The 8,783-nt window shown below is 32.5% G+C and overlaps 1 long non-coding RNA gene across 1 annotated transcript; it reads right to left on the minus strand.

Annotated features, from left to right (window-relative positions):
- Nucleotides 1-438: 438 nt before the first annotated feature.
- On the minus strand, nt 439-4,232 carry LOC125072490. The gene is made up of 3 exons (XR_007119964.1): nt 4,103-4,232; nt 3,740-3,741; nt 439-450 (listed from the first exon to the last, which is right to left on the minus strand). It is a non-coding gene; the product is annotated as an uncharacterized LOC125072490 (long non-coding RNA).
- Between the last annotated feature and the right edge of the window lie 4,551 nt (nt 4,233-8,783).

Consider the following 8,783-nt stretch of genomic DNA (forward strand, 5'->3'; position numbering starts at 1 on the left):
AAATTATTAATTGTGAAACTGGTAGAGGTGGCAGTCGCAGCTCCGAATTAAACTTAAATTATAATAATAAAGTCATAAATAGTGAACGGGAAGTTGCTTCAGTTTTTGAACAATTTTTTGCTGACATACCAGTTTCTACAACTAAGTTACTTATTTCTTCTCCAGCAGTTGCCGAATCATTAATGAAAGAAAATGTACGTGAATGCAAATCAAAATTTAATTTTACCCCTGTAAACACCAATGACATAATTTGTACATTTAGGTCATTAGACATTAAGAAAACTGCTGATCTATGGGGTATTTCTGTAAAGGTGATTAATTCAATTATTGATCTAATTGCACCTTATCTTGCGATAATATTCAATGATTGTGTTCAACGTGGTGTATTTCCTGACCTGATGAAACATAGTAAAGTCATTCCAATATTTAAATCTGGTAGCTCTTCAGATCCTAACAATTATAGGCCAATCTCGATACTACCAACCCTCAGCAAAATATTTGAAAAAATTATTTTAAATCAATTATTAGCATATTTCAATAGATACAATCTGCTTCATAGAAAACAATTTGGATTTACGAGGGGTCGCTCGACTACCGACGCAGGTATCGAACTAATAAGAAATATCTATGAAGCCTGGGAGAGGTCGCAGGATGCCTTAGGGATTTTCTGCGACTTATCCAAAGCCTTTTATTGTGTTCAACATGAAACTCTGGTCAGGAAACTATATCACTATGGAATTAGAGAATGTGCACTCGACCTTCTGACTTCTTATCTTAACAATAGAATTCAGAGGGTTGACGTTAAAGGGACAAGGTCTCCTGGGGTCTTAGTTGGTATGGGGGTCCCACAAGGATCAATTCTTGGACCTTTTCTATTCCTCATATATATTAATGACTTGCCCTTTCTTGTTGGGAACAAACATGATATAGTATTGTTTGCTGATGATACCTCTTTGGTTTTTAAAATTAATAGGAAACAGGTACAGTATGACGATGTAAACAATGCTATGTCTGATATAGTACACTGGTTTAGCGTAAATAATCTTAGGCTGAATAATAAAAAAACTAAAATTGTAAAATTTAGCACACCAAACGTGCAAAATGTAAAACCCGATGTACTTATCAATGGGGAATCGATGGATCCAGTTGAAACAACTGAATTTCTTGGCCTTACTCTTGATGCCAAATTACAGTGGCTCCCCCATATAAACGGATTGGCGGGTAGACTGAGTTCTGCGGCATTTGCGGTCAAAAAAATTAGATTATTTACCGATGTTGATACGGCTCGCCTAGTGTATTTCAGTTACTTTCACAGTATAATGTCGTACGGTATTATGCTTTGGGGTAACGCAGCCGCTATCCATACTATATTTGTGCTGCAGAAGAGGGCTATTCGCGCAATCTATAACCTGGGAGCCAAGGAATCTTTGAGGTATAAATTTAAAGAAATTAAGATATTGACTGTTGCTTCTCAATATATATTCTGTAATGTTTTGTATGTACGGAAAAATATTAATGTTTTTATGAGAAAATGTGATTCTCATAACGTTGGTACAAGGAACAAACACAATCTTGTTACTCCTGTTACTCGACTGCATAGAGTCAGTAACTCTTTTGTGGGGCAATGTATACGCTTCTACAACAGGATCCCAGAAAGCGTTCAAAATGCTTCTGTTGCGAAATTTAAAAAAATTGTTAAGGAACGCTTGTGTGCGAAAGGTTACTATACAATTAGTGAGTTTATGTTTGATAGCACACCTTGGGAATGAAACGATCGCCTCCTGGCTGTTTCTACTCATATATAATTATGTATATAATTAATTTGACGTAAAAAAAAAAAAAAAGTCCCGCTGAGTTTCTTTCGCCGGTTCTTCTCAGGTCAGGGTGTTTTCTTTTCCGAACCGGTGGTAGTGTTTAACTTGACAATCAATAAGAAAGTGTAATACTTCTATATTGAATAAAGGAATTTGAGTTTTGAGTTTGGAGCAGTCCGACTGCTGGCCAAGGACTCCTCTCCTACTGAACAGACTTGGAACTTATTCCACCACGCTGTTCCATTGCGATCATTCATATATTACGTTCCACACACAGATAATGAAAGATTAGCCTTGCCCGGGTTTGATCGCGTAATTGTCGATTAGGATTTATGTGTTTTAGCTACAGAATCATCTCGGCTCAAGTTTTTCGTAGTATAATATAAGTTAAATACGCGGAAAAGCTGTAGCCAATGGCAAAAGGCTATATAAAACTCGAATTCGAAGCATTAACCATTTAGGGTTAAAATCAAGCAAAACATTTATTTACAGGATTATTAAAAATCAGCACAAACACAAGACAAGGATTTCCTCAAGAAATGAAATCGTAAGAAATACACTTACCAATCGAAGACTTTAAAAATGCGTAATATGCCAAATACTGCGATATATATACGAGTACTTATATTAAATTCCCAAGTTCGAGATCTTAGATATTGTATGCCTTGTGTCCGTTGTAACCTTATCCCACTCAGTTTTTTAATGGCATAGAGCAAAATATTATTGGAAGCGGCAATTTAATTAGTTAAAGTGTGGGTAGTAAATACTACCCACGCGAGCGTTATGCAGCAAATAGATATTATGATTTCTTTATGAAATGAAATGAAATGGAAAATGAATTATATAACGAAGGGAAATTTCAATATCCTTTCATTCGTGGGTTGCCCACGCTAGGTAATCCTGAATTGTGGGTAGCCATTTAACATTTAAATTATGGTTGTAGTTGTCGTTCGGTGTTTGCATAATATAAAATAATTAAAAAAAATATTACAGTCGCGTTTGTATAAAAAAATGTTATATCTATTATTGGTATATGTGATTGTACGAGGATTTTGTCTGCTAATAACTAAAAAAAAAAAATGACTGTTAATAAAATAGTTTTTTGACGTATGTATTGAATTCCTTAATAAAAATTGTGATGGCGAATGTACATATATTATATTATCCGAATATAACAATATTTAATACAAATTCACGAGTTTTGGTCTTTTGTAATTTTTTTGTTTTAATAATATGCAATTGTGTACGGAAATAAATTTATTTTATATTCTTGTATATTAACACAAAAGATCTGCAATAATAAACTGTATCTCCTATTGCAGGGTAAATGCCTCGTGATTTAAGGAGCTGGTTTCCTGAAGAAAATACTGGTACTATATCTTACACGTTGCAGTTATCCTTCAATTCATTTAACTTATTAATATATTCGATTAGATTTCGATTTGCCTGGATTTGATCTCATGAACTTCGGCCAATATCGACATTTTTTGACACAAACCAGATAATGTAGCGTACATCAGCACTGCCTATACGTATAATTTTATTGATATCTGCCCATTTCCGCTGACGTTTTGTCGCTCGTTTGCTCTTAACATCAAGGAATAGGGATTTTTATTCCTTTAATCTGCCACTTCTCAGCGTTTACGAGCTTAATTTAATGAGATGGTTTACGAGCCGCAGTATCGCCTTGATATTTTACTGTCTAATTCATTTGTTGAAACTTGAAAATTAGTTCAGAGACTCACACACACATATACTATATTTCTATTATTCAATATATGTATCGTTTAAACTGTTATTAACAAGAACACGGTCAAGTATTCCCTTTATTTAACAGGAAATAAATGTCACAGGTTGCGTTCCAGCATTCCAGCGTTCCAGCACTTGGATAGTGAATATTGACACACACATATCCGCCTAGAAACTACTTTGTGCTTCAACTCCAACATTTGATCAGCACTACATATGATACTCCGTATGTTTGCTATCAATATTTCTTTGTGTTTCCTTATCCGGTATATTATATAACGATTATGTGATTGCGACGAAACTTTGGCGTGTATTACTGTACAAATCGTGTTTCTCTTACTATACAAATAACATGTATTTACACGCCTTATATTATGTATGTAACTAGTGCAAGCCTATAAATTATTTTATATAATTATTAAAGGTTGTATAGCTCTTAGCTATTGAGTTATATTCAATCACTGAATTATATAAATGTAATGAATACTTTTTGGTATGACATTTTTATAAAGTAGAGGAAGAATATTTTTGAATTTGACATGGGAATTGTTAACCTGGGTTGAAAAGCGGAAGATAATGGATGATTGTAACAAAAACTGGAAAAATAAATATTGTAAACTATATTAAATATTGTTAATTATTTGACGTTCCTATTTACTTGAACCTGGGTCTTCACTAGGTTATTAGTTAATGCTAAAGTTTACCTTTCCATGCTAAAATATATCTGTCGCGACAAACTTACTTCAATTAGCCTTTCAATTAACAACTTAGCCTCTTAGTTTAGTTTAGCCTTTACTGCGCGGTGCCGTCAATCAGCGATCTCAAAAGAACAAACAAGTATGTTTTTTTTATTGCAAATATGGTTTACGTTAAATTTAAATAAAATTTTATTTAACTAAATGATCGTTTAAATTTATTTATTTTCAGGAGAGTTTAAAGAAAATTACTCTATTACTCACTCTATCTCTTTTACTCTACCGAAAGGTCTATAGGCTGAATGTTATTAAGGCCGCTTAATAAAACCGCTAGGCTGTTAATTGAAAGGCTAATTAAAGTAGTTTGTGGTAGGGCTTTGTGCAAGCCCGTCTTCGTAGGTACCACCCATTCATGAGGTAACCAAACAGCAGTATTCAGTACTCTTTGTGTTCCGGATTGAAGGGTGAGTGAGCCAGTGTAACTACAGACACAAAGGACATGCCATCTTAGTTCCCTAGGTTGGAGGCGCATTAGTGTTGAAAGGAATGTTTAATATTTCTTATAGCGTCATTTGCCTATGGGCGATGGTGACCACTTACATCATCGAGTGGCCCATTTGCTCGTCCGCCAACGTATATCATTGAAAAAAGTTGACTGCGACGTTTTTATTGTAGTATAGAAGGTAGATATTGGATAGTTGTCTAAGATTTATAGAACATAATGCGAGCAAAGTTGTCTTTTGAATAAACGTCATATATTAGAATATATTAATAAATAAGAATTTAAATCTTAACATAATAAATAATCATAATCGGTTAATCAATAAAGAATGTTATGTATGTAATACTCTATATACTGGAACTGAGGGTACTGGACCATATTGGGTACTGCGTATAACTGGTATACATTTATCTGATTATATATATGTAAATATATTATGTTATATTATTTAGAGTTAGAGATTATTATTAGAGAGTAAAAAAATAACATCATACCCAGACGAGTGAAAACTTCGATATGAAAATATTCACAGGTATTTCACAGAATTATCATATAAAGTGAAAATCCGGGCACGTGTTATCCCCGTTATCAACATGTGGGAAGAGATTTAAATGAATCCGACATCGGATCAGCCTCCTGCGATTCTTAATGGCATTTAACTTTCTGTAAAATACGCGTTTGACAATCGTGATGGATGGATCGAAGAAATTGATCGAATAATGTAATAAAAATGAAGGCGAACTAAGTAATTTAGAAAGTTAAGGTTTGTTAAAGGTCAACTTTTATTAAACTTCATGTTCTAAACTAACCCAAGGCTTGATGTTAACATTGAATTTAATTTATAAGTTTTTATTTGAAGCTCAAATTAAACTATGAAGTTTAAGTTTTGTATTAATTTTGAATTGTTAATATTATTTGTTTACGTTAAAATATATTTGAACAAATTAGTAATTAAGTTTTTCTTTAGCACTTTATTTATTTTCTTTTGATTAAAATAATTTGACCAATAAATTAGCACAGTATGTACTATATACTAAAGTACTTTTTTAAGTTTTCAATATATATTTTTTGGTTACTGTGATTTATCGACAAAAGGAATGGCGTCGGACTTTCAGAAGAAATTTCAGGTATCTAAAAATGATTAATACATTTTTTTATATACCTTTAACACTTTTGGTAGTGACACGGTTGAATACCGACAATTTTATCTTCAACTATGCCAAGAGGTTTCGTAAACTTATGAAAATTAACAATTAACATTCCTTTTGAATATTTATGTTATTAGTGTACAAATATAAATATCTAGTTTAATAATAGATGGCGTTAGTGGGCTATTAAATCGCGTTGTAATAGTATAATAATTTATTCTTACTTAGTATAAAGTAGTGTTAAAGTTCTATAATTAGCCATTATTATTTGAAATTAATTCCTAGGCGTGATTATAAAGTATATTTAGTAGAGTTATGTGATATAAATATCGCATTATATATCAGTAGTATATAGAAAAATTATTTCGTACTATGAAACAACGTTGGAATCGTAAGTGGCTCTTTGAAGACACAGTAATGTCTCGTAGGATCACAACGAAGTTTTGAAAGAGTCGACGGCTGTCGGCGTGTCAAAGTTTTCCCATCTTCAACTGTGTTTCAATATTTATTCGTGTTTTTCCTTTTAAAATAGTCGGATCTTCACCTTCAGGCTTTCTCGTACAACTTAGTAAAGGATGTGGTCAATAAATCATGATGAGTTTACAATTTTGCTCAGTTCGAATCTCGGTTTTGTTTTAATTTGAAGATAAGTAATGACAACCTCCGTGGTCGAGTAGTGTGTACACCGGTTTTCATGGGTACGCCACTCCTAGGTCCCGGGTTCGATTCCCGGCCGAGTCGATGTAGAAAAAAAAAAAAATCATTGGTTTTCTATGTTGTCTTGGGTGTGGGTGTTTGTGGTACCGTCGTTACTTCTGATTTCCATAACACAAGTGCTTTAGCTAGTTACATTGGGATCAGAGTAATGTATGTGATGTTGTCTAATATTTATAATTTATTAAAAAAAAAAAAAAATTAATATGAATTAGCTCCATCGGTTGCGACTTTGCTCACTGAAGTGAATATGAATGCCTTCTCTTCTGATGTTTAAAACATACCTATATGATAAATTTATTTATGTTAGTTTGCTAGAAATAAGGCTAATTCAGACGGGTTATTGGATGAAGTAGAAGTTAAGCGTGTAGAGGCTTTAAAATCAATATTTTGCAATCTTCTTAGTGTATTCTAGTCCAATACATTAAGCAGGATCTTCTCAAATTACAACTTAAATTAATAAAACGTTGACAGTACAAATACGTAGTTAGAACATTTGGAATATTAATGCCTGTACATAAAACTATTCATTTTGATTATGTTATATCAAGTATTTACTTGATTCATAATATTTATATTATCAGGCAAACATTTTATTTTATACATATTTAAAGAAATATATTGATGATGTAACGTTGAAAAGGTACAATTTTACCAAAAATGAAAATATTGAGCCTGAACATTATTCATGAATTTACAATGTTTGCTTGAAATTTCGATAGGGAGCTGTTTGCGCACTACTCGACGCGAAACGGCTTCATTTTTAGCGATGACATATATTTTGAACCACGTACACAGACTGCTCGATAAACAAAATACAAATAAAAAAATAACAAATTTATTTATTTCTATACTAACAAGTAGTATATGAAAACTAATTTCAAAGATGTATAATTTACCTTCGCCCTTCCTTATTACATACAGAAGAAAAAAAAATATAATTGTAAATTAATAATCATCAAACATAGTTAACGCCACGAAAACCCGCCTTCCTGGTTATGAAATATCATGAAGATATTCAAGCCTATTTAACTTACAATATACTGCCTCAAGCACAATTATCTTCTAAACTAGATTCAGTTATTTGAGTCTTATAATTATCATAGTTATGTTTCTGACTGTTATTGAGGATGTGTCGAGCTGCTATAGCCAGCGATAGGGAGAAGAATAATGTTTCTTGTAAAATATTGCACGGAAATTGTAAATCTTAAATAAAATTCGACTCAAATCCAAATACTATTAAGTTTCTCTATGAGTTTCGAGGATGACATCACGATAAGATCTAAATTGTTATAAACAATAGGCGATTGTCATAGTTCCAGAATTGAACCTGCGACTTTTACACTGAAAAAACTCGAATTAATCAATGATAGTATAACGGGACGAATCTAATCAAGATTTATAAAAAAAAAAATCTCATCATCAAGTTCGGAGCAAATACTATTTTAAACATATTTTATAAAATATCTCTTTTAATTAATTAGTTTTAACTACGATACGTATTAATCCTAAACTCGCGTTATAATTTGAAGTCGACGAGGCATCATAAATTTATATCAGCTGCAGTGGCCGAAAATTGCCTGGATCGATGGAGCGATGGTGTGAGGTTCGGTATTCGTAACAGCTGTAGATCAGTTCTATAAATAGTTTATGAAGATGAATCTGATTGTAGGAAACTGACTGTGTTGTGGATTGAGCGACTCTAATGAGAAGCATGAAAATGGAATTGGGAATTATCTGAACTTTCAAAATTTATTTATAGTAATTTTAACTTGACTATGAATATGTGAGTAAGGCATTTGAATTTGATGGCTTATATATGTCGCAAGCGATTAGCCTGAATAGCCTTTTAATTAACAGTCACGATAAACATAACCATTTTATTAAACGGCTTCGATTAACCAGCTTCCTGAATAGCCAATACAGGATGTATTCATAGAATACGGTAATTTGCTTTAGACTCTGCCAAGATAGATATTAATAATTATTTTCTAATCTAACATAATATATTTTTTTATAATAACTAAAAAACTAAACTAATAATAACTAGCCGAGATGGCCCAGTGGCTAGAACGCGTGCATCTTAACTGATGATTTCGGGTTCAAACCCAGGCAGGCACCACTGAAATTTCATGTGCTTAATTTGTGTTTATAATTCATC

Source organism: Vanessa atalanta, chromosome 21 (assembly GCF_905147765.1).
Source record: "Vanessa atalanta chromosome 21, ilVanAtal1.2, whole genome shotgun sequence".
NCBI lineage: Eukaryota > Metazoa > Arthropoda > Insecta > Lepidoptera > Nymphalidae > Vanessa > Vanessa atalanta.